Source organism: Hemitrygon akajei, unplaced genomic scaffold, assembly GCF_048418815.1.
Source record: "Hemitrygon akajei unplaced genomic scaffold, sHemAka1.3 Scf000075, whole genome shotgun sequence".
NCBI lineage: Eukaryota > Metazoa > Chordata > Chondrichthyes > Myliobatiformes > Dasyatidae > Hemitrygon > Hemitrygon akajei.
The window spans coordinates 1,786,460-1,813,653 of NW_027331961.1; the positions used below are offsets into that span (position 1 = coordinate 1,786,460).

General features: G+C 45.8%; 1 long non-coding RNA gene across 1 annotated transcript; it reads left to right on the plus strand.

Moving 5' to 3' along the window:
* Positions 1-8,432: 8,432 nt before the first annotated feature.
* LOC140722367 (uncharacterized) lies at positions 8,433-12,540 on the plus strand. The gene is made up of 4 exons (XR_012097595.1): positions 8,433-8,497; positions 10,155-10,196; positions 11,308-11,351; positions 11,720-12,540. It is a non-coding gene; the product is annotated as an uncharacterized lncRNA (long non-coding RNA).
* Positions 12,541-27,194: the final 14,654 nt, after the last annotated feature.

Sequence of the window (27,194 nt, forward strand, 5' to 3'; positions counted from 1 at the left end):
TTATCTGAGTTGAAATCCATCTGCCACATCTCAGCCCAGCTCTACATCCTATCGATGTTCTGCTGTAAACTTTCACAGCCCTCCACACTATCCACAACATCCCAACCTTTCTGTCATCAACAAATTTACTAATCCATCCCTCTACTTCCTAATCCAGGTCATTTATAAAAATCACAAAGAGTAGGGGTCCTAGAACAGATCGCTAAGGCATACCTCTGGTCACCGGCCTCTGTGCAGAATATGACCCGTCTAGAAACACTCTTTGCCTTCTGTTGGCAAGCCAGATCTGTATCCACAAAGCAATGTCCCCTTGGATCCCATGCCTTCTTACTTTCTCAATAATCCTCACACGGGGTACCTTATCAAATGCCTTGCTGAAATCCGTATACTCTACACCTGCGGCTCTACCTTCATCAGTGTGTTTCATCACATCCTCAGAAAATTCAATCAATTTCATAAGGCACGACCTGCCTTTGACCTGCCATGCTGACTATTGGTAATCCGATTAAGCCTCTCGAAATGTTCATAAATCCTGCCTCTCAGGATCCTCCCCATCAACTTACCAACCAGTGAAGTAAGACTCAGTGGGCGTTAATTTCCTGGGCTACCTCTACTCCCTTTCTTGAATAAGACCGCACATCCGCAATCCCACAATCCTCCGGAAACCTCTCCTGTCCTCATTGACGATGTATACGTCATCGCCAGAGGCTCAACAATCCCTTCCTTCGCCTCCCACAGCAGTCTGGTCCCGGAGACTTATCCCACTTGATTTCTAAAATCTTCAGCACATTCTCTTCCTTAGTATCTATATGCTCAGGCTATTCAGTCCGCTGCAAGTCATTAATAGGGGATTAATAAGATATTTAACCGTAGTGAATACGGAAGCAAACTTTCCATTAAGTACCTCTGCCATCTCTTCCGGTCCCATACACACTTTTCCACTGTCTCACTTGATTGGTCCTATTCTCTCACCTCTTATCCTCTTGCTCTTCAAAAACTTGTAGAATGCCTTGGGGTTTTCCTTAATCCTGTCTGGCAAAGCCTTCTCATGGCCCCTTGTGGCGCTCCTAATTTCATTCTTAAGCTCCTTCCTGCTTACCTTACAGGTTCTAGATCTCTATAATTGCCCTGTTTTTGAACTTTTCGTCAGGTCTTTTTTTTCCTTCTTGACTCGGCTTGCAACGGCCTTTGTACACCACGCTTCCTGTACCGTGTCGGCTTATACTTCCCACTGGTCGCGATGAATGGAACACAGTTAGCCAACCTCCAACCTTCGCAATTTTCCCCGAACCCTGTAACGTCCATCTCAAAACCTCATGTCCATCAAATTGAATAACTTCTTAATGTTTACTTATTATGGAATAATAAATGTTTGATTTCATTTTGTGATTCGTAACGGAATTCATAAACCTGCAGATTCTGTTCTTGTGTCGTGCACTAACCAATCCCCTATGTTTCGACAGAACCTGTTTCCAATGTCACTGTAACATCTAACGCCACCATTCTGATTGAGTACAGCGACACCGTCAGACTAACCTGCTCCGCAAGAGGCACGGATGTCTCTTACCTGTGGCTTGAGGAGAATAGCAGGGTAATTCCTGGCGGCAGGATTGTTCTGAATGAAGATAACAGCACACTCACTGTTTCTGGAGTGCTACGGACAGACGGAAGATTCACCTGTAGAGCAAGCAACATGATTAACGAAATCACAAGCTCTCCGTTTTCTCTTCATGTCAACTGTAAGTGTCCCGAGTCTCCGGTAGTTACATATAATATCACAGTTCCTGCGAGATACGGGGTTCCGGGAGTGTTTGAATACCTTAGTGATCGTTGCCTGAGGTTTAAAACACTATCGACTAACACTTGGAACAACTGAGCGGTTAGTTGGGAGACGGATCCGGGTCTATCTCGGACGCTGGGGAATTAAAATTAAAATTTTGAATTTCAAATCCGAGTTGCATTACGGCGGCGGTTAAACTACAACTATGTCGGTTCACTTCTGCAATTCAGGTGAAAGAAAGGTGCAGGATAGCCTGGTCTGTCCTGCATGGGTCTTCACACAAAACAATGTGTTTTGAACATTTCCAACGCCCACAGTTCAAAGGCAATTGTGATGTTCATTAAATCTGGATTTGACTCTGCTGAGCTCTGAGTATCACTTCAGTTCTATTCATTCATATCAAAATTATCTCTTCAAAGCTCTTATTCTGGTTTGATACTTTTTCAACTCAATGAAAACTGATCTGAACTTGGTACAGTGAGGACAAAGATGTTTATTTTTTCGACAAATGGACCATTGAATCTCCGGCGCTGTGTATGGCCGTTTAGGGAATTTGATAATAATTCCGTTCACCGGAAGGGACAGGGAAGTTCAGAGTGTAAAACGCCCACAGCCCTTATCAGCCCCACAACCCTTCTGGCAAATGTCCATAGATACAACTTGGAAGTTACAGCTTTTAGATCGGGATGAAAATTATAACTTGCAGTGGTGTTACAACCACCGGTCCTCACAGATAGAGACTAAACCTAGAATATTGGAACTGAAAACGGGTCCTACCGTAACACGCTGTAAACTGGAGTGTCCCTATAATTGCACACGTGGTCAGTGACTTGACGGTATAGTGTGGGCCCACATGACATACGGCCCGAACCCTGATTACATGAGTTATTGCATCTACACTGCAAGTTGCAGAGAGACGCTGGGTATTTTGTTTGGAAAGGTTTCCTGAACTCTTTCCCACAAAACACACACATAGGGAAGTTATACAAAGCGATACGCTTATGACGGGCGTGCATTGTATCCAGCTTGGAGGAGGAGACGGGTTTTGGGATATGAGGTAACTGTGCAATTCATAGTTTAATAAAACGTGGATAATCTGACACTGTGTCCCGACTCTCCTCTTTCCCGCTCATGACTTCCAGACGAATGCATTCTCCGGTGTGTAGGAGCGCTTTCTCTGGTGGTGGGATGTTCTTCCTCTCTCGCTGAGGAACTCTGTTGTATTTCCTGTGTAATTTGATGCAATCTATTTTGTCCGTTTGTTTTAGACGGACCGGATTGTCCATATATCATCTCTAAACCGAACTCCTCTTTTCACGTTGCCGGAAGCACCATAAGGTTAGCATGTTTCACAGAGTCCCGCCCAGATGCTAAATTGAATTGGCAACTGAACGGTGCCCACCTACAAAGTGGGTATGAGGTCATCCTCGACAACATCTCTGTGAGCCACACGGGAAAGTATACTTGTGAGGCCTATAACATGGTTACAAAAAGAAATAATGTCTCAACCACGCAAATCAAAGTTTTCGGTAGGTAGTCCGTTCCTCCCTTGTTGAGGTCCTATAATTAATGGTGTTGGTGGAGACAGGCCCGTGTAATTCAACTAAATGCCTGAACCCGATTAGAATATCGTCTGGCAATATCATTTGACAACGGTGCATATTTATGAATAAGTGTATTGATGAAAATGTGAATCGGATTTGATCTGAATTGCGGATTGAATTGCACATGGTTAATTGCTGCAGTTAAGACGACAAGGCGATACAGCATAGGGAAGAGAATTAGACCATTTGGCCAATGGAGTCTGCTCCGCCATTTCATCATGGCTGATCCAACATTCCTCTCAGACCCACTCACAAGCCGTTTCCGCATATTCTCTCATGCCCTGATCCATCGAGAATCTATCATCCTCAGCTTTAAACTTACATAACGACATGACCTCTACAGCTGTCTACGGAACACAATTCCCAGATTTACCACATTCGATTGAAATAAATGCCCTTTCGTCTCCGTTCATAAAGGGACGCCATGCTATTCAGAGGTTGATCCTTCTAGTATTAAAATCTCCCACCATAAGGAACATCCTTTCCGCATCCACTTCAATGTCCTTTCGCAATTCGAAGGGTTTCCGTGAGCTTACCCAGCATTCTTCTGAATTCCAGTGGATGGTGGCCCAGAGCCATCAAACCCTCTTCTTAGGAAGAGCTGTTCAATCCTGGAATGATTTTGCTGAACCTGCTTTGAAACGCCTCCAGTTTCAATACATCCTTTCTACAATAAGGGGCACAAAACAGATCACAATCCTCCAAGTGGGGCCTCACCACTGGTTTATAATGTTTCAGCATTGTCTCCTTGCTTTTATATTCCCGTACCCTGGTAATGAATGCTTTCATTGCATGACCTCTGATACCTGGGAAGTCCAACATATCGCCAGTGAATTCCACAGTGAGGGCTGATGCAGAATACTTATTCAGCTCGTCCACAAATTCGTTGTTGCCAAATACTACCTCTCCTCTCTCGTCTTCCAGCAGTTTGATATCCACTCTCGCTTCTCTTTTTACACTCCATGTATCTGAAGAAACTTGGCATATCCTCTTTAATATGATTGTCTAGAGTGCTTTCGCATTCCATATTTACCTTCATAATGACGTTTTAGTTGCCTTCTGCTATTTTTAAAAATCTTCCCAATCATTTAACATCCTATTAATGATTGTTCCTTTGTATAGTATCCTTTTCGCCTTTGTGTTAGCTTTGACTTCTTTTGTTATCCATGGTTATGTCATCTTTCCTTTAGAATATTTCTTACTCGTCTGCCGTCACCCCGACCAGTGTTCATTTTCATATAAGTGATTTTCTAATTCTTTTTAACTCATTGTAATACTGGTTCATCTGACTTCTGCTTATCCTTCTCAAATTTCAGGATGCATTCGATTATATTTTGATCACTTACTCCAAAGTTTCATTTTTCCTTCAGGTCCCCATTCAATTCTGGCTCATTGCATATAACACCCAGCCCCGAGCAGCCGACGTCTTACCGATATGTCTCTCCACAAGATCTCCACAAACCCTTCCAGCAATCTGGTTCCCATCCCCTGCAACTCCAGTTTTGACCCTATCGTGCACCAACAATAAAACTTCCCACAAGGATATTCAACAGTCCCCAGTTTAGGAGCAAACAGCCCCTTCTCTGCAGTCGCAACATCCCTGGAAGAAAACCCATGATCCTAATTCACATGGCCGTCCCTCCTCCGCCAACTCCTCAGCCACGTATTAAATAGGAAATCTCTCTACTTTTGGCCTCAACAGCAGGGGGCACAGGTAGCTTATTTTCACATGATCCACGGGACAATTAAACTATAGCCAAGTGCAATTCTGTATTAGTCTGCTTTGATAGATAATGTATATTCTTACTGCTGGAAAATCCATGCATTGAGGACCATCTTAAACGGGAATAGGTTGCTCACCGTCCCCTTGTGTAACAGCAGTAAAACTTTAAACTCAGTGCCGGCGTTTAGTTCAAGCTGGATACCGACGTGATATCGAAACACATAAGGATAAGAACTGGGAATGCCGACGATATTGAGTTGGCAGCATCCAAATGTTATGTTCGTAATGTAGATAAAACCGCGTGTGAAGCTATTTGCATTTTAATTGTATTTACAGGGCCAGTGACTGGGGTTGCTGTGGTGGCCAATAATCCCACTCCCCTGGAAAAACTCGATACCATCGCACTGAGTTGTGACGCGTCGGGCACTGTTCAGACACGGACATGGTTCAAGGATAATCAACCCATCCGGGAAAACAGCAGAATATTCACATCTACGGACAAGGCGAAACTGGCTATAATCGGTGTTACCAGAAACGACGCAGGGACGTACAAGTGCATCGCCAGCAACTCTTTCAGCAGAGGCGCTGGAGAGACCTACGTGCAAGTTTACTGTAAGTACACAATTAATCAACCGCTGCATTTGTATCGGAAATTACATTTATCAACACATGTTCTCATTGTTTCCCTCATCAGAGAAGGTCAGAATATCCGGGATCCGCCACGATATTACTCTAATCAACGTCTTTTTTTCATTTTATAAATGGACTAGAGAAGGTCAGAATTGTACCGGAGCGTCCAGTTGAGTCGAATATTGCGTCAAACATGACATTAGCTTATTTTGCTCTGTCAGTGCCCTGCGGTATATATGCATGGTACAACGGGAGCAATCTCCTGCAGACAGGGCAGGAACTCACCCTTGTGTCAGTAAGCTCGGTTGACGTTGGTAGTTATACATGTCGGGTTACTAACGGCGGAACAATTATCTTACAAAGTGTACTTAGCGCACAAGGTGAGTGAATGTGTCTCTCATTCGTCCATGTAAACCCGATTATCAAAGATCCAAACCATTTCCCTCTCACGCTCTCCTCACGCCCTACCTTCACTCCTTCTTCTAAGTGGCTTACCAAAATCAAATAACCATTGACTTAAATTGATTCAATATCGAGACCAGCGACCAGAACGTTCCGGAGCGTGGATCAATTATCATCTCTCAAATAAACATGAGATTTCGCCATGTAAAATATATGCTTGTGTTCTGTTTTAGCACCAAAAACAGATGACAATTGTACCCTCACCTCTGGCGCGATCGTGGGCATTGTACTTGGTTTACTTGTCATGAGCCTGGTTGGAGGATTCAGTGGATGGCTGTTCGCAAGAAAAGCTGGCGGGTAAACGCATTTCTTTCCGAATCTCCTTCCTACCTTTAATGATTGTATCAGAATTTCGGCAGAAAACATTGTTGCTCGGATCAGGGTCCATCTGTGGACAGAATCAGCATTCCGCCTTCAGGGCGAAGTTGTCTTTCCGAAACTTGTCTGAAAGAGGTTTGCGTTCATCAATATGTGTGTGAACAGCATTATCTGTCAAAAAGGCCAAAGCATTTCTGTCTACTTATCCCATCTGTCGATGCTATCAAGCTGGACTGGTACAGGGCATCCGATAACTGTAGAAACCCTTCGGATTTATTTTCACCTTAGTTCCCAAAGCATCCTCGTATCTTCTTTTAGCTTTACTAATTTCTTTCTTAAGATTCTTCTTACATTCTTTATGTTCCTCGAGTACCTCATTCACTCCATGCTGCCTATATTTATTGTAGATATCTCTCTTTTTCCTAAACAAGTTTCTAATATACCTTGAAAACCATGGCTCTCTCAAACTTTTAACCTTTCCTTTCAACCTATCAGGAACATAAAGATTCTGTACCCTCAAAATGTCACCTCTAAATGACCGCCATTTGTCTATTACATTCTTCGCATAAACAAATTGTTCCAATTCACTCCTTCTAAATCCTTTCGCATCTCCTCAGTTAGCCTTTCTCCAATGAAAAATCTGAACCCTGGGTCCAGTCCTATCCTTCTCCATAATTATATTGAAACTAATGTCATTGTGATCACTGGACCCGAAGTGCTCCCCAACACATACCTCCTTCGCCTGACCTATTTCATTCCCTAAAAAAAGATCCAAAACTGCCCGTTCTCTAGTTGGTACCTCTATGTATTACTGCAAAAAAAAAACCTATCCTGCACATATTTTACAAACTCCAAATCATCCATCCCTTATACAGCATGGGCTTCCCAGTCTATCTGTGGAAAATTAAAATCTTCCATAATCACAACCCTGTGCTAACTACAAATATCTGCTATCTCCTTGCACATTTGCTCCACCAATTCTCACTCCCCATCAGGTGGTCTATAATAAACCCCTATAAGTGTTACTACACCCTTCCCATTCCTTAATTCCACCCAGATAGACTCCCTAGATGAGCCCTCTAGGCAATCTATCCTGCCAGAGCACCACTGTAATATTTTCTCTGACAAGCAACGCAACACCTCCCCCTCTTGTCCCTCCGATTCCATCACACCTGAAGCAACAAAATCCAGGAATATTTAGTTGCCAATCACACCTCTCCTGCAACCATGTTTCACTGATAGATACAACACCATATTTCCAGGTATCAATCGATCAATCCTTCACGGCGAAATTTGAACATTTGTCTTAAAAAGGTTTGTGTTCAGCAATATATCTGTAAACAGCATTAGCTGTCAAAAAGTCCAAAACATTTTTGTCGACTTATCCCATCCGTTGATGATATCGAGCTGGAATATACAGGGCATCCGATAAACGGAAGTGTATTAAGGACTATCTAGAAAGAATCGAATGGAATTATAGCAGCCATTCTCATTCGGTGCATCAGCGCAGGAAAATAAGTTCCTGACGAATTATTTTCGTGTCCTTTGCTTCAGCTTATTCAGGACCAAAGATCCACCGAAATCCAAATATGGCACGAGCAGGAATCCCGGAAGGAAAAGTGAGTGAACTCCGTTTCAACTGTTCTAATACTGAGTCCAGGGGAATCTTAACATTTGATTTTAAACTTCTGCTGTAGATTACAATATCAGCGAACTAATGGAATGGTAGTTCATGCAACTTAATTTCTCTTCAAATTGATCAATATCGGCCCTCAATTCCTGGTTCCGGCGATTGGTGGGAAGGGAGCTCATGCTATCAATGGCTTTTTCTTCTGGACCGGTTTGACGTCTGCTGTGTTCAACAAAGCCTCCTGACGCTCTGCACCCTTGTGTCATATCTGTTTTGTTTCCTCAGGCACCTTCGATACAAAGACCGTAAACTCATCGGAATATTATGAAAATGTCCAAATGGATGAACAGGTTGGATGTTTGCATTATGTCCGTGATCTCACTCATTTCTCTGCAAAGAGAAGATAAGAACATCAGTAATGCGATGGGTAGCGTCCATCGGGCCCTGCGGCACAGATTGGGCATTTAACACGATCCTGGATGATCGATCCCGGATCTTATTTTCCGTTAATGGAGAAACAACACATTATATTCCGCAAAGTAGACCCAAACCTGATGGCATGAACATCGACCTGATCCCACCAGTATTTCTGTTCACTTCTCTCTTCTTCTATTTTCCACTCCGGCCTCTTACCTCTTCTCCTCACCTGCCCATCAACTCCCTCCGGTGACCCTCCTTCTTCCCCTTCCCCTATGGTACACTCGCCTCTGCAATCGTATCACTGTGGTTAAGAATGAGTATGGTGTATTGACCTTCATCAATCGTGGGATTGAATTCAGGAGCCGAGAGGTAATGTTGCAGCTATATAGGACCCTGGTCAGACTTCACTTGGAGTACTGTGCTCAGTTCCGGTCGCATCACTACAGAAAGGATGTGGAAGCCATAGAGATGGTGCAGAGGAGATTTGCAAGGTTGTTGCCTGGATTGGGGAGCATGCCTTATGAGAATAGTTCGAGTGAACTCGGCCTTTTCTCCTTGGAGCAGAGGAAGATGAGAGGTGACCTGATAGAGGCGTACAAGATGATGAGAGGCATTGATCGTGTGGATAGTCAGAGGCTTTTTCCCAGGGCTGAAATGCTTGCTACAAGAGGACACAGGTTTAAGGTGCTGAGGAGTAGGTACAGAGGAGCTGTCAGGGGTAAGTTTTTTTACTCAGAGAGTGGTGAGTGCGTGGAATGGGCTGCCGGCAACGGAGGTGGAGCCGTATACAATACGGTCTTGTAAGAGGTTTTTGGATCGGTACATGGAGCTGAGTAAAATAGAGGGATATGGTTAAGCCTAGTAATTTCTAAGGTAGGGTTGTGTACGGCACAACTTTGTGGGCAGGAGGGTCTGTATTGTGCTGTAGGTTTTCTATGTTTCTACGTTTTACTTTTTCTTCAGCCTTTCCCCCTTTCCCACTCATCAGGCCTCACCTCCCAGCCCGTCCTCATTCCGCTGGCCTCCATTTTGTCCAGGCGTCTTCCTGCCTTCTTCCCAGCCCAGTAGGAGGGTCTCTGCACAAAACGTGAACAGATTAATGAATTCAATTAATGATGCCCGACACTCTGAGTCCCTGCGGCATTTTGTGTGTGAGCTTCCAGCAGCTGCAGAATTTCCCCAGAATTCCCCAGAATCCATAACTCCTGAGTGATGCAAAATCATATCTTACCCTTGCTGTAATATATTTCATGAAAGAGTCTTTTAAAATGTCCGATCAATGTGAGTAACACACACACACACACACACACACACACACACACACACACACACACACACACACACACACACACACACACACACACACACACACACACACACACACACACACACACACACACACACACACACACACACACCGAATCAGAAACACGCGGTGCAGCGAATGGTGAACGAGGCAATATTGTCCCAAGCACGAACTAATGTGATACATTGATACTCCCGGGGTTTATCGGCGGAGAGTCAGAATACAATTGCTGTGAACTTGTTTGAACGTCTCAAAAATAACACGTAATCTTCTCTTTCTAGGGTGCAAGGAACAAAGCGCAGGATGGAGACTCCACTTACACGGTAAGGGAAACATTTGCGTCAATCCCTTTTGGAAGTAATTGTTTCCACTTCAGAACCTGAAGTGAGACTCCCGACAGCGAGAATGTCGAAGTTTCAGTAACGGGGGGAGGCAGAAATGGCGGAGGAACTCATTAAGTATCACGTGTTCGCCTTCACTGTTGAGGGCACCATCAGTATGACAGTGTCAGGACACGGAAGTGGTTGCAGCCACTATAATAAACAGAAAATGCTAGGCAATCTGGAAGGTGGATAAATAACCTGGGGTGAATGGATGAGATTGACTGCACGCCAGGGGTCTGAAATAGGCCGCTGAAGTGGTAGTAGAGGAATTAGTACTCATACCATCATGGAATTGTATTGGAGTATTGGAAATTTGCAAACATCACTTTGCTCTTCTTGAAGAAAGGGAAGTAAACGACAGGAGCTAATACGCCTGTTAGCTTGAGGCCTCTGTGTACTGCGGTTTTGAAGAATGAAAGGGTGACCTCATTGAAAGATGAACCATGGGAAGACCTACACTGACTGGGCGTGGAGCGATTCTCTGAACGTGAGGGAGGGGGTGCTGGTCTGGGACCAGAGGGCGGCGCTATAGAATGCATGGTATAGAATGGATGGTGTGAGTACTAATTCCTCTACTATGGAATGCAGAGAACCCTTCAGAAGAGAGCGATGAGGAGGAATATCTTTGGCCGAAGTGCGGTGTATCTCTGTAATTTGTTTGTCCCTTATGGCTCTGGGGACAAAGGCCCCGGGTTACGCGAAGCAACGTTGATAGTTTCAAGTATTGCAGAGTGAAAGCAGATGATTGGGGTTGGGAGGGAAAATCCATCCGTCATTATAGAATGGTGGAGGAGACCAATGGACCAAAGGGCCGAATTCTGCTCTTGTGTTTTATGCTCTTGTGAACTTATAGTGCCTCCTGCGATATTTAATAATCATAACTGTGTCTCTGATCCTCTCTTCATCATGGCCTGACTGTTCCGTGTTTCTCTCAGACACGAATTGTTAAGAATGCGCAGGTCCTTCTCAATGTTCTTCGAATTCTTCTCTGACACATAAATGCTTTCGGTAATAATTTTTACTAACCCTGCTGATTTCCTTGCGTTAACAGGGTCTTGTCCTGGAGTATCGATCTGTATACGGTGATCTGAACAGGTATGTGAACCGAATCTGGGGCTGCCGACACATAATGTCACTTGTAAAGGAAAGGTATTCACTAATTTCAAGCCGATGGGCCGTGCAGGGCCATGGTTGTGCGCATGTCATAGTCACCCTGAAGATTAGAAGTTTAGAGACAAGTAACAGAGCAAGTCTGGAGTCAGGCGGCATCGCACAGCGATGTATTGATATTGAAAGGAATAATTTTCCTGGATCTATAGCGATATATACAAAAAATTAATTGCGGTTGCATTGTCGCAATGTCAGACACAGATTCTGAAATCATCACCCGTATTTGCCCTCACCAGCAGCCGCACTTTCGGGTTGCTGACGTAGTCAACATAAATTGTGAATTGTTTCCGCAGCTGACGTCACTGGTGAACGGAAGCCAATGGTTGGAATGTGAATTTGCACAGAGAAAGGACAACCACCGAGGATAAATCCACCGTTCAAAATGGCTTTCTTTTTCTTTGTAATCGTTCTCCAGGTCTCTATTAAACCTTTTCCGCGTTTCCCAGCCTCACGACAAAGACATCACAGAAGATTTTGTCTCGTTTCTGTCGCAGCAGCTTAGTTCTCTCGCGTCAACCCAGACTGGTGCTTTGGCGTATCAGGGGATTTCCATCGAATGACCGCTGTTTGAATCCCTATCCCGTCCGTACTCTATTCTCACCACGTGGTCAGTTTTGTATGTGCTGCAATGTGTCATCTATATAGCAAAATTACCCTACTGCATAGCCCTCTCTGGTTCTGAGCTCAATGTACCAATCTCAGAGTCTCTTGAAAGTCCCATAGTATCGACCTTCGCTCGCCACGCACCCATCACTCTCTGTGTGAAAAACATACCCCTGGCATCTCCTTGTACCTACTTCCGAGCACAATAAACCCGTGCCCATCGTGTTCGCCATTTCAGCCCTGGGGAAAAGCCTCTTGCTCTTGCACGATCAATGCCTCTCATTATCTCATACACATCTGTCAGGTCACCTCCCATCCTCCGTCGCTCCAAGGATAAAATGCAAATTTCACTGAACCTATTCCCATAATGCATGTTCCCCAATCCAGGCAACATCCTTGTAAATCTCTTCTGTTAATCGGGTTTGTCATCGGTCGCTGAAAGGCCCGAAGTGATGACTCCGCGCTTTATGGCTGAATAATAAACGCAATAAAATGGAAAACGGTGCTGAAACCCCGAGTTGACTCCTGATTGCTGCGTGAATTGGCACAGTGAATGGTTATCAATCCGAGACATTGATTCAGCCCCCTTTTCCAATGTTCCTATACGCCGACATGTGATGTCGCTTCTTATTTGCAGAATGCTGATTGATCACTTCATGTGGTTGTTTCATCAGTCTCCCTCGTGTCGGTGTTTCACTGTAATCTCGTGAAGTGATTTTTGTTGAACTTGTATCTCCGCCACAAAACAACAGATTGAAGGCCATATGTCAGTGATGATGGACTTGGTGCTGATTTTAAATTTGATCCAGGCACCCAGATCCAGTTGTTATCATTTAGATGGCTGAGACAGGAGCAGAGAGGGTTAGCCCTATGGGGTAAGTTTCTCGGGTTCTGGTGCTAAGGGAGGTTGGTTGATTGTTCCAATATCATTGTGTGTTAATAGATTACACAGCGAGCTTATTCTCTCCGCTGAGACATAACTCAACGAGAAATGGTCGCCAGGGAAACAATTCCCAGAGGAATATTTTCATCAAAGAGTTGTGCGGATTGTTTGATCTTTTAAGGGATGGGTCTGGGTGTCGTTGGCAAGGCTGGAATTTATCACCCCTCCCTTAACAAACCCCTCACTGAGCGCTTTGTGTTAGGGTCTCTCAAACATTCATTTCCGTAAGATGTATTTAATATATTGAACTTATATATCATATAGATAGATAGATAGATAGATACTTTATTCATCCACATGGGGAAATTCAACTTTTCTTTCCAATGTCCCATACACTTGTTGTAGCAAAACTAATTACATACAATATTTAACTCAGTAAAAAATATGATATGCATCTAAATCACTATCTCAAAAAGCATTAATAATAGCTTTTAAAAAGTTCTTAAGTCCTGGCGGTTGAATTGTAAAGCCTAATGGCATTGGGGAGTATGGACCTCTTCATATTTGCCACAGATCTGACAGAAGGCTTAACCCAAACCAGGTTCAAACTTGCAATTTGTCCCGACAACAAATACGTACGACAAGTGAAAATATGATCTACACATGTGCACGGCCATGTCTCCCAAGGACATTGACTGTTCCATTGAGTGTGCAGACAGGTTCAGAGATGTGGAAGGCGATAGAGGCCTGGGAGTGTTACAGAGACAGTGAAGGGAGTAGCAATTGATATGGATACAGAGAGAGAGTGTCTGTAGAGGCCAGAAGGCCATAGAGAAACGGGGAAGGGTGTAGTGCTTGAAGAGGGACAAAGAAACAGAGAAGGTCTGGGCACTGGAAGAGGCTCCAGATTGCAGATGCGGGGCAGGAGCGGAGTTAAGAGTCCGGGTGCTGTGTGGTGTTGCAGGTGGTATTGGGAGAAGGCTGTGGTTACAGAGAAGTAGATGGGTTTTGCTGCAGGAGCACTCATCGTGTCGGATGGGCGTGGGGGGGCAAGATGTCTAAAGAGACAGAGAGGGTGTGCACAGACTGGTTCCGGTTTCAGAGTGGGTGTGGTGTAGAGGTTGGAATATCAGAGACAGGGAAAGTGCCCTTCATTTTGTACTGTTCCCTATTTTTAAAACGTTCTGAAGTTGTTTTATCTCCATTAATATTCATAAATCATTATGTCATTTATGACCACTTATTGATGTTCCTCTCAGGAAGATGGTATATGAACATGAAGACACACGCTCAATCCTCTCCGCCGCCATCAGATATCTGAATGGTCTCTGGACCCATGAACACCACCGCAACTTTTCTTCTCGTTTTGATATATTGTTTATTTTATGCTTCTTATCCTAGTTCATAGACACAGTTTTCTCCGCCTGAAAACAGCAGATTGAATGACATATGTCATGTAATGTACATGCATGTTTAATTTTTTACCCCCCCCCCACGTAAAAATGTCCTAAAAGGTTGGGGGTGTGATGCGCAAACCAAGCTAACATGGTCCACAGTTGACCCCCCTGTGAACTATGCTGCTAATGAGAGACAGAGAATGGGGGGGGGGTAGGAATCCCACGCAGATGAGAGAGAGAGAGACATGATTTAATATTATGGCTCCTTAGCTAACTGTTTACCTTTGCTCCAAGGATATTTTCTTTGCCTGCATGTGAGATGCTTCCAGAGACAGCAGGGCGGGACCGGGGCCTGATGGACGGCCGGTTCCCTGCAAGGGGAGGTAAAAAGCAGGTCTGCGAAGATGCAGGCAGACACACCAGGGAGACACACCACGGGACACTGAAAGAGCGTTGTGCACCCACGTGAAGGTGGATCGATTCGGGGAGATCGATCAGAGGCTCCCAGTACGTGAAGATGCGACCGGTGGGGTCTTGTGTGTGTGTCCACCCTTGCCTGGGTGACAGGTCTACCACTGAAGAGCGGTCGTGCCTGTTATGATCACAGTTGGTGACCGCAGCAGGAAGACAACGGGGAGATCGACGGCAACGGCATCACCTCTCTCTCTCTCTCTCTCTCTCTCTCTCTCTCTCTCTCTCTCTCTCTCTCTCTCCAACGTTACACCCGAATTACTTCGACCTAAACTGAACTGAACTGAACTCTTCACCATCGTAAGACTATCCATTTACCCCTAGACTTTGAAAGAGCTTGGTTTTGATTCTTATTTCCACACTTCTGTATATATCATTGCTAACCTGTTACATAGGTTTGCATTTTATAGTACTGTATTATAAATATTAAACTATAGGCCACAAAAACCATCCACCAGCAAATTTCCTTTGCACGTTAATTACTTACACACACACACACACACACACACACACACACACACACACACACACACACACACACACACACACACACACACACACACACACACACACACACACACACACACACACACACACACACACACACACACACACACCCGGATGTTGGGATTGAACCCGGTACTCGGGAATCCCCTTCAATAATTAATCAGACAGTTCTTTGTACAAACGCCCAGCGCCCTGCAGGAGGACCAAACACAGAATGCTACAGTGATACGGCATGTCCAGCAGCACCTATTGATGCTGTCGGGCGAGACCCTTCACCAGGACTAGAAATGAAGGGGACAATAAGCCAGAATAAGAAGAAGAGGTGAGGGGTCGTCGGGCAAACTGAAAGGTCCGTGATGGTGATATCAGCCGTGACCGCATTGTTGTTCAAACCCAGCTAGCGACCAGTGCCTGGATCTAGTCCGTCCCCCGTGAAGCAGCAGAGTCACCAAAACTGAGGCCCTGCACACAATCGCAGAGATCCCAGGAGCCAACGGGGGGATGGGGTGAAAAATTCAAAATGAAATTCAATCAGAATGAAAATGTTTTACAAGGTGAAGCCTGCAATGCCTCGTTAATCTTTCATGAAGGGAGTGTGCAGCGGGAAAGACTGTCGGCTCTGTCTGGAGTCCAGAAGATTATCTTGTGGGCAAACGTGACGTTTCGTCTCCTTGTTCCTCATTTTCCTTGCTGACATTTGCCATCAGGGCGAGAACGGTCAAGATGGTGCTGGGGTAGTTGGTAGTGGTGGAAGTGGTGGTCCGGAGTTTCTCGTAGAATAGTCCTGGTAGGATACTATGCTGCATTCTGCAGACTGTGCACACATCGGCCATTACATGCCGGTAGTGAGGGAAGGGAACTTGCATGTTGAATTGCATGCGCTTGCTCTGTACCAGGGTCTAACACTTCACAGTCTGCAAAAAATAGATATGTCAGAAATACGAAACTGTGGCAATTACCTCCTACAGCAAACACGAGGAAATCTGCAGATGCTAGAAATTCAAACAACACACACAAAATGCTTGTGGAACGCAGCAGGTCAGGCAGCATCTATAAGGAGAAGAACTGTCGACGTTTCGGGCCGAGACCCTTCGTCAGGACTTCCTAATAGGTTCTTTCAGCAGTTCAAGTGAACCAGAAATACTCTCAGAACAACACAGTTCTCCCTCCATCGATCACTACCCCCCCCCCCCCAACAGGCCAGTTCATGGTGAAAATCATACAGGCAGGTTTACAGATCCATGTAAGTAACAGCTTGTTACTCCATCAGGACTGTCGGCTGTAGTACCTAGAGAATTGACACCTCAGCCATGTAATTCTCAACACACTCTCAAGCACTGAATCAGTTCCACAGGTCTGCAATAAACAGTACAACATGGGCCACACACCCATCACCCAGCAAGTTTCCTGCAACTCGGCTTGTTTCCCATGTACGTGCTGAATGTATATCACACAGACACACAGACACACACACACACACACACACACACACACACACACACACACACACACACACACACACACACACACACACACACACACACACACACACACACTCGGATGTTGGGATTGAACCCGGTACTCGGGTATCCCCTTCAATAATTAATCAGACAGTTCTTTGTACAAACGCCCAGCGCCCTGCAGGAGGACCAAACACAGAATGCTACAGTGATACGGCATGTCCAGCAGCACCTATTGATGCTGTAGGGCGAGACCCTTAACCAGGACTAGAAATGAAGGGGACAATAATCCAGAATAAGAAGAAGCGGTGAGGGGTCGTCGGGAAACTGAAAGGTCCGTGATGGTGATATCAGCCGTGACCGCATTGTTGTTCAAACCCAGCTAGCGAGCAGTGCCTGGATCTAGTCCGCGCCCCGTGAAGCAGCAGCGTCACCACAACTGAGGCCCTGCACGCAATCGCAGAGATCCCAGGAGCCAACGGGGGGATGGGGTGAAAAATTCAAAATGAAATTCAATCAGAATGAAAATGTTTTACAAGGTGAAGCCTGCAATGCCTCGTTAATCTTTCATGAAGGGAGTGTGCAGCAGGAAAGACTGTCGGCTCTGTCTGGAGTCCAGAAGATTATCTTGTGGGCAAACGTGACGTTTCATCTCCTTGTTCCTTATTTTCCTTGCTGACATTTGCCATCAGGGCGAGAACGGTCAGGATGGTGCTGGGGTAGTTGGTAGTGGTGGGAGTGGTGGTCCGGAGTTTCTCGTAGAATAGTCCTGGTAGGATACTATGCTGCATTCTGCAGACTGTGCACACATCGGCCATTACATGCCGGTAGTGAGGGAAGGGAACTTGCATGTTGAATTGCATGCGCTTGCTCTGCAGCAGGGTCTAACACTACACAGTCTGCAAAAAATAGATATGTCAGAAATACGAAACTGTGGCAATTACCTCCTACAGCAAACACGAGGAAATCTGCAGATGCCAGAAATTCAAACAACACACACAAAATGCTTGTGGAACGCAGCAGGTCAGGCAGCATCTATAAGGAGAAGAACTGTCGACGTTTCGGGCCGAGACCCTTCGTCAGGACTTCCTAATAGGTTCTTTCAGCAGTTCAACCAGAAATACTCTCAGAACAACACAGTTCTCCCTCCATCGATCACTACCCCCCCCCCCCCCCCCAACAGGCCAGTTCATGGTGAAAAACATACAGGCAGGTTTACAGATCCATGTAAGTAATAGCTTGTTACTCCATCAGGACTGTCGGCTGTAGTACCTAGAGAATTGACACCTCAGCCATGTAATTCTCAACACACTCTCAAGCACTGAATCAGTTCCACAGGTCTGCAATAAACAGTACAACATGGGCCACACACCCATCACCCAGCAAGTTTCCTGCAACTCGGCTTGTTTCCCATGTACGTGCTGAATGTATATCACACACAACACACACACACACACACACACACACACACACAGATTTTCTTGCTGGCAAAAGTGACGTTTAATCGCCTTGTTCCTCATCTTCCTTGCTGACCTTCGCCCTCTGGGCGAGCAGGGTTGTTAGTTGGTGGTGGGGTAGTTAGTAGTGGTGTGAATGGTGGTCCGAATGTTCTCGCAGAATAGCCCTGGCGAGTAACTGTGCTGCATTCTACAGACAGTGCACACATCGGCCATTACCTGCTGGTACTGGAGCAAGGGAAGGTGCAAGTTGCAATTGCATTCGTTTGCTCTGTAGCAATGTCTCAAACTACAGTGTCTGCCAATGATAGAAAACAGAATGGGTAGCTGTGGTCATCATTTCCTCATGTTTTTTCAGCAGTTGAAATTGAATCAGAAAGAAAAGGTCAAAGCAACTCAGTATCTCCTCTATAGAACTTAGAACGTACAGCACAGTACAGACCCTTCGGCCCACAATGTTGTGCCGACCCTTACATCCTCGTCCCATATAAACCCCATCTTAAATTCCTCCAAATACCTGTCTAGTAGTCTTTTGAATTTCCCTAGTGTTTCTGCTTCCACCACTGTCTCAGGCAGCGCATTCCAACGCACCAACCACTCTCTGAGTGAAAAACCTTCCTCTAATATCCCCCTTGAACTTCCCTCCCCTTACCTTAAAGCCACGTCCTCTTGTATGAGCAGTGGTGCCCTGGGGAAGAGGCGCTGGCTGTCCACTCTGTCTATTCCTCTTAATATCTTGTACACCTCTATCATGTCTCCTCTCATCCTCCTCCTCGCCACAGAGTAAAGCCCTAGCTCCCTTTACCTCTGATCATAATACATACTCTCTAATCTCCTCTGTACCCTTTCCAACGCTGCCACATTGGTTCTGTAGCGAGGCGACCAGAACTGGACACAATACTCCAAGCAACACACACACAAAATGCCGGTGGAGCGCAGCAGGCCAGGCAGCATCTATAGTGAGAAGCACTGTCGACTTTTCGGGCCGAGACCCTTCGTCAGGACTAAGGAAAGGTAGTAAGAGATGTAAGCGTTGTAATCAATACTGACAGTACGTCTATATTTTCCTGTGTCATTTCTGCTCAGACGGGTTATGTTCAGATTAGGTTTTTCAGAAAGCAGAATTTTAGCTTCAGAGTTGAAATGCTCCGGCAAGCATGGGACATTATTCGCGGTTGACGTAAATGATCATCTAAGTCAAAGGGGTATTAAAATAAATCCGGTAGTTTGACTTATAACTATGTCTCTGTCATAATGTGGGCGTTGGGAGCGGACCCAAAAGCCAGACACAGACACTGAACTACTAGGAACAGGACTAGGCGTGAGAAGGAAGCAGGCGAAGACAAGGAGAAAGGACGCTGGACATGACACCGGGCCCGAACGAAACAAGGACTCCGGGCCTAGGCTAGAACCTGACTAGATAAGAAACCAGGACACGGAACTGGGGAGTAGTAGCCTGGGCTTGGGCTCCGAGACAGAGACTGGACAGAGGACCCAGAACCTGGATCTTGACTCGGGCTCGGACTCCAGAACCCGGAGAGGACAAGGCTCCAGGCAGAAGTGAGGAGAGGCGAGGCAAGGGTCCAGGCAGAGGAAAGGCGAAGCGAGGCAAGGCTCCAGGCAGAGGTGAGGAGAGGCGGGGCTCCAGGAGGGAGGTGAATGGAAGCGATACAGACAGGGGGTTTGGAGAGGAACAATCCAGCAGCCAGAAGCTGAATCCTGAAGCTATTTATGAGGCCAGCCCAAACACGAATCAGCTGCCTCAACAGAAGCTGAGGAAACATGAAAAACCTGGAATAAGGAGCTGACCGTGAATCGGACCGTGAACATAAATTGGAATTTCACGGACCGGACCATGACAGTCTCCTAAGGCCCTCTGGTATATATGCTACATCTTCCTCGTCCCTGACAACCCAGCTTTTTTTTTCTGGACGATTAAAGTAGACAGGAAAGAATAGCGTGAAAATTGCAAAATAAAATTGCTCAGATGTCGAAGCGGTTGTTGGATGTGGAATATCGACCGAAACTTTCACTGGCCCTGCACTGTAATCTTTACAGAAAGGCCGCTGTGTGTCATGGTAACTTTGTTCTCAACGTGACAAGTATAATTTCTACGGTCAACGTTGATTACTGACTCGGTGGCGTAGTCCTGTCCTGTCGGCACATAACTTGTCCCATTGCGCCCTCTAGTGTCAGCATCCATAATCATTGTTTCTGTAATCAGTAATCCGGACGGCAATTTGACGTAATGAGCTACCTGCAAACTTACAGTTCACTTGAAGGTAGATCTCAACGCGGTCACAACTGAAATCATTGCTTAGGGTACATTTATATTTTCCTGTGCCGTTTCTGTGAAGATGGGCTATGTTCAGATTAGCTTTTTCTGAAGATTGAGACCTCCTGTCATTATCCTGGATGTGTTTGTCGTCATTTATCCATGTTCTTCTTTGAGGAATTCCCTTGTTCGTCACAAGTGACTTCAACCTTAACGTTGTTTTCCATAGGACTTCAACTTCCACCCTGGGTAGATGATTCCTGAAATCAGAACAGAATTTCCCAAACACAACGGATTCAATCTTGCAATTCTGTCCCATCCACAAATAGTAACGAAGCGGGTAAAAAAAATGCATCTTCACAACAGAATGTTCACATCTCCCCGGGAATCTTAAAAGTTTCGTTAACAGTGTGGGCAGTAACGGAGATGGGGAAGGTTATCGGGACCGGAGAGGGTTACAGAGACCCTAATGGAAACAGCAATGGAGGTGTTTACAGAGACAGGGTGGTTGTAGGGGACAGAAATGGGGAGATGTGTAGTGCTTGCCGGGTGCTTCAGAGACAGGGAAGGGTAAAGGGGAGGGGAGGTTCGGATAGAGGGGTGTACGGTCTTGACGGATTTACAGACAGAGAGCAGTGAGATCCGGCGTGGAGTGGGAGACCCTGTTGCCTGGACCTAAGCTTCGATCACCTGAAAAATCGGGATCTCCCAGTGGTCACCCATCAGGACGGGTTACATGAAGGTATCATTCCTTTTATATTTAAATTGGATTTGACTGAATTTTATGACAACGTAGGCGCTGGGGATGTTGGAAATATCAAGATAAATGAAATCCCGGAATACACTCAGACGGTCAGGCAGCCTCTGTGGAGAAGGAATGCTTCAGATTTCAAATAGAAGATCCTCTGTCAGAACTGCTGGACGAATCCCTTCGATCCCATGTCTCACCCGCTCCGGTAAAGGTTCATTTAACATTTTAGTGCCGCTTTATTTTTCCCCGCCTTCCCGTCCTCCATCGCAATGTCGACTGCTGCTTCTCCTTTCACAGATGGAGTTTAATGCTGATAAGTGTGAGGTGCTACATTTTGGTAGGAATATTCCAAATGGGACATACATGGTAAATGGTAGGGCATTGAAGAATGCAGTAGAACAGAGTGATCTAGGAATAATGGGGCATATTCCCTGAAGGTGGAATCTCATGTGGATAGGGTGGTGAAGAAAGCTTTTGGTATGCTGGCCCTTATATATCAGAGCATTGAGTATAGGAGTTGAGATGTAATGTTAATATTGTACAAGGCATTGGTGAGGCCGAACTTGGAGTATTGTGTACCGTTCTGGTCATCGAATTATAGGAAAGATGTCAACAAAAATAGAGAGAGTACAGAGATTTACTAGAATGTTACCTGGGTTTCAGCACCTATGTTACAGCGAAAGATTGACCAAGTTATGTCTTTATTCTCTGGAGCGTAGAAGGTTGAGGGGGGACTTGATAGAGGTATTTAAAATTATGAGGGGGATAGATAGAGTTGACGTGGATAGGCTTTTTCCATTGAGAGTAGGGGAGATTCAAACGAGAGGACATGAGATGGGAGTTAGGGGGCAGAAGTTTAAGGGTAACACGAGGGGGAACTTCTTTACTCAGAGAGTGGTAGCTGTGTGGAACGAACTTCCAGTAGAAGTGGTAGAGGCAGGTTCGGTATTGTCATTTAAAGCAAAATTGGATAGGTATGTGGACAGGAAAGGAATGGAGGGTTTTGGGCTGAGTGCGGGTCAGTGGGACTAGGTGAGAGTAAGCGTTCGCACGGACTAGAATGGCCGACATGGGCTGTTTCCGTGCTGTAATTGCTGTATGGTTATATGGTTATATACCTCTCCAAATGTACATAAATCCTGCCTCACAGGATCTTCTCCATCAACTATCGCACCACTGAGGTAAGACTCATTTGTCTATGATTTCCAGGACTATCTCTACTCCCTCTTGAATAAAGGAAAACATCCGCAAGCCTCCAATCCTCCGGAACCTCTCCCGTCCCAATTGATGATGCAGAGATCATCGGCCGAGGCTCAGCAATCTCCTCCCTCGCCCCCCACAGCAGCCTGGGGTACATCCCATCCGTTCCCGACGACTTATCCAACTTGATGCTTTCCAGCACATCCTCCTTCTTAATATCTACATGCTCAAGCTTTTCAGTCCGCTGCAAGTCGTCACTACTATCACCAAGAGCCTTTTCCGTAGTCGATACTGAAGCAAAATATTCATTAAGTATGTCTGCTAATTCCTCCGGTTCCATACACACTTTCCCAATGTCAGGTCCTATTCTTTCACATCATAGCAATGTCGACTTCTGCTTCTCCTTTCACAGATGCTGCCCGACGTGCTCAGTGTTTTCAGCGGTTTATGTTTCTACCCCGAAATGTAATGTTACTCCTACCCCCGGTAACTGGCTCCAAGATTGGTTCGCTCACTGTGTCCGGCGGCTGCATTTTATTCACAAAGGGGTAGCTTCCTTAACTTAGTGAAGTCAGGCTTGCACTGCTCGGGGATCTGTATTCTGAGAAACGCATCTACTTCTCAAAACGTCAGGAGTTTCACTCGACAATATGTGGCGATGTCAAGTGAAGCTGCTACTGTGAGGAGCGGCTTTGAGCGATCCTGATGACAAGCATCGGCCCTCGGTTACTGAGGCAGAAAGGCCGACATGGCTCTCCATAATTTTAACCGAAGAGCTCTACCCGCTCTTTAGTTCTGTATCGTCTGGGAAACATTAAATATTATGCGCCTTGCCCTTAAATTAGTATTTTAAATACCCGGCAAATTGACCTCTAAATAAATCCCTCCAGAACCTCCATGATACGCTGCTCCATATTTACCACATACTTTCTTTTTCCTCTGGTGACCGACGTCGATAGAAGACCACAGCATGAAAATTGCTAAATTGCAAAATAAAATTACTTGGACGATTAAACTGTCCATTGAAGTGGAATATCGGCAGAAACTTTTTTTTACGCGATAGGCTGATCTTTACAGAAAAGCCGCTGCGTTTCACCGTTACGTTGTTCTGAACCTGGCAAGTACAATTTCCACTGGCAACGTTGATAACTGACTCGATGGTGTCGCCCTGTCCTGTCTGCTGTCAGCTCCACTGCGCCATCTAGAGTCAGCATTGGGAACTGACTGGACAGAACAAGTTGATTACAGACTTGTGACAGTGTCTGTGACAACCGGACCCTGCGGCTGAATCCCGATGTTGCCTGACCCATCTACAACAGAAATAGAGATTGTATGCTGTTTCTGTGATCGGTAATATTGAATGTAAACTAACGTAATGATCTAACTGCGTACCTACAAGATATCAGTTCGGTCAGATGTATTCTGAACATGCCCTATCTGAATTGCGCCCTTAGCGTCACAGGGGAATACAACTGTATCGTTGTTTTTTCTGAGAGTGTAATAGTTGATGTTTACATTGACACGAGACACGGGCTCTGCCAATAGAACTGAAAGAGGAATGGAATTATTCCTTTCTACTACAGTCCAATCATTTCAGCTAGGAAGCTGTAGACCAAATTACGATCGCGACCGACGTATTGGTCCTAATGGCAAATGAATGACAGCTCATGAAGAGGAGGGCGCGGCATCAGTTCCACCGGGTCATGGCGAGGGCATGTGATTTACATTTTTTCGATGGCCGAAGGCTCTGCTCCTGCACTGTACAGCTCTATGTGTGATAGTAAATTGTTTTCATCGGAGGGAGAGTCACGAGCGAAGCGACGTAATCATCACATAAATGTTCGGACTTCGAGAAATCAGAGGTCCATGAGCTAGTAATCATCAGAAGATCAGAGGTGGAGGGGTCAGTAACTTTAAATTTCTGGTTACCACTCTCTCATCAGATCAGGCCTGGAACCACCGCAGAGATGTAATTGCGTGCAAAGCACGAGAACGGTTTTAATTGCTCAGGAGCCTGACGAGATCCGGCATGTCATGAAGTACATCGGCAAACCTCTGTGGATGTGTTGCGGGAAGTGCACTGAGAGTCTCCAGTTAGACATCTTGTTGGAAGACCAATGTCTTCGAGCGGCAAATCACCCAGCAGGTGGCGCAGTCGTCCCAGCACGTCACGGGCACAACCCTCCAAACCACTGAGCAGATCCACGTGAAACGCGTCCCAGAAAAGCATCATCCACCATCACAAAGATCCTCACGACCCAGTGTGTGCACTTTTCCCGCCGCTGCCATGAGGTAGAAGGTAAAGCTGCCTCGGGACTGGCAGCACCGGAATCAAGAACATTCACTGACCCTCAACCATCAGACTCTTCACCAGAAGGAGATTACCACACTGATTTAAGGACCCTGTTATCTTGTTATCTCATAGTCGTGATTCCTTGTTATTTATTTATATCTGCATTTGCACAGTTACATTGATCCTGTTTACAGTTACAGTTCTATAGATTTGCTAATATGACCACAGTAAAAGAATCTGAGGGTGCTTGTGGTGACGTGTATGTGTGTACACTGATAATATATTTTACTTTCACTTTGATTTACTTGCTAAGTTGAACTATAATCCTTCAGCTGTCACGTGACAGTCAGACCCCCGTCTCTGAGTCAATAACTCAGGTGTCATTTGCCTATTAAAATACTGTCCAAAATACAGCCCCGATCTGTCCTTCCTCTCGCTGTGGTGGACTTTACCTGTGCGGATTGGTGAGACAATCGTCTCTATTCTCCGGGCGAACGTAGCTGCAGAATAAACAAACAGACAGACAGACAGGCGAAGCACATAAATGCGTAAATTGATGACAGAAATGAATGAACGAATAATTAAATTAACCCAGGAGATTATACACCAGTGAGCCTTACCTCGGCGGTGGGAATGATGTTGGAGAAGATCGCGAGAGGCAGGATTTATGGTCAATTTGCGAGCAGGCTTTTTCCACTGAGGCTAGGGGAGAAAAAAAAAAGCAGAGGACATGAGTTAAGGGTGAAGGGGGAACATCGGGGCGGGGCTTCTTCACACAGAGAGTGGTGGGATTGTGGAATGAGCTGCCGGCTGAAGTGGTGAATGCGGGCTCACTTTTAACACTTAAGAAAATCTTGGACAGGTACCTGGATGAAAGGTGTATGGAGGGATATGGTCAAGGTGCAGGTCAGTGGGACTGGGTGGAAAAATGGTTCGGCACAGCCAAGAAGGGCGGAAGGGCCTGTTTCTGTGCTGTAATGTTCTTCTCTAAAATCACGGCTCAAGAACCTGCGTGCTGTCCGCCCGTCCCTTAGATTCTGTGGGGAACACAGGAGATTCGCGAAGGACTGATCCAGTGGAATCCCCGCCTCATCGCCCTCAGGATGATCCCCAGCCTGGGGGTTTCAACCCGATACGGCGAGACCTGCTCGGAGCCATGGATATCAACAGGAGGAACACATACAGTCACCATACCAGGCAGTTGGTCCGCGGGTACAACTGGGCACAGAATGAAGGTCCTGGACACTCGCCGGACTATTTGACGGTCGGGCGCGATGCGAGGTTGCCTGTAGATCTCTGCTTTGGGACTGGCAGTGAGAGACTTCCCACAGAAGACCTTCATTAATGACTTGGCTAATCTGAGGAGGATCTGCTGAAGGCCCGTGAACTAGAAGAGGTCTCTTCTATTAAGTAGAGTCAAGGAAGCAAGAGGGATAGGATCAAAAGATTAGATTCGCCCAACTGAGGCCTGGAGGATGAGTCGTAACAAGGCGTTTGGAGCTCTCAGCGAGGATTAAATTGGCTAAATCGTTTCGGTGAACACCTACGCTCTGTCCGCCAGAGAAAGCAGGATGTCCCAGTGGCCACACATTTTAATTCCACGTCCCATTCCCATTCTGATATGTCTATCCATGGCCTCCTCTACTGTCAAGATGAGGCAACACTCAGTCTGGAGATACAACACCCTATATACTGGCTGTATACCCTCCAACCTGATGGCATGAACATTGACTTCTCTAACTTCCGTTAATTCCCCTCCTCCCCTTCTTACCCCTTCCCTGATATATTTCGTTTTCTCCCCTCTGTTTTCTCTCTCTTTCTGCCCATCACTCTGCCTGTTCTCCATCTCCCTCTGGTGCTCCCCTCCCCCTTTCTTTCTCCCGAGGCCTCCCGCCCCATGCTCCTTTCCCTTCTCCAGTTCTATATCCCTTTTGCCAATCACCTTTCCGGCTCTCAAATTCACCCCACCCCCTCCTGTCTTCTCCTATCATTTCGCATTCCCCTCCCCCTCTTACTTTCACATCCCTTACTATCTTACCTTTCAGTTAGTCCTGACGAAGGGTTTCGGTCAGAAACGTCTGCTGCCTGTCCTGCTGTGTTCCACCAGCACTTTGTGTGTGTTGCCTGAATTTCCAGCATCTGCAGATTTCCTCGTGTTTGCGGATTAAATAGGCTGACCGTTCGGTGGCGACGCCTTTCGGACTGTAGACTTTGATGCCAGCTTGGCCAGTTTGCCGGGTGAAGGCAGGAGACGGGAAGACACATCCAGCTTCCGGAAGATTTGAGCTCCAACTTTGTGCACATTTTTATTTTTTTGATTATAATGGGCGATAATATTTAATTTTTCTCCCTTTCTTCTCTTCCTGAGCCACTGTTTGATTAAGTCGGCTTTCATAAATAAACCTTTCCTATTGTATACAGTGTACGATCGGTGATATCTTGAGGACGGGAAATTGCAAGAGGGCAGCATT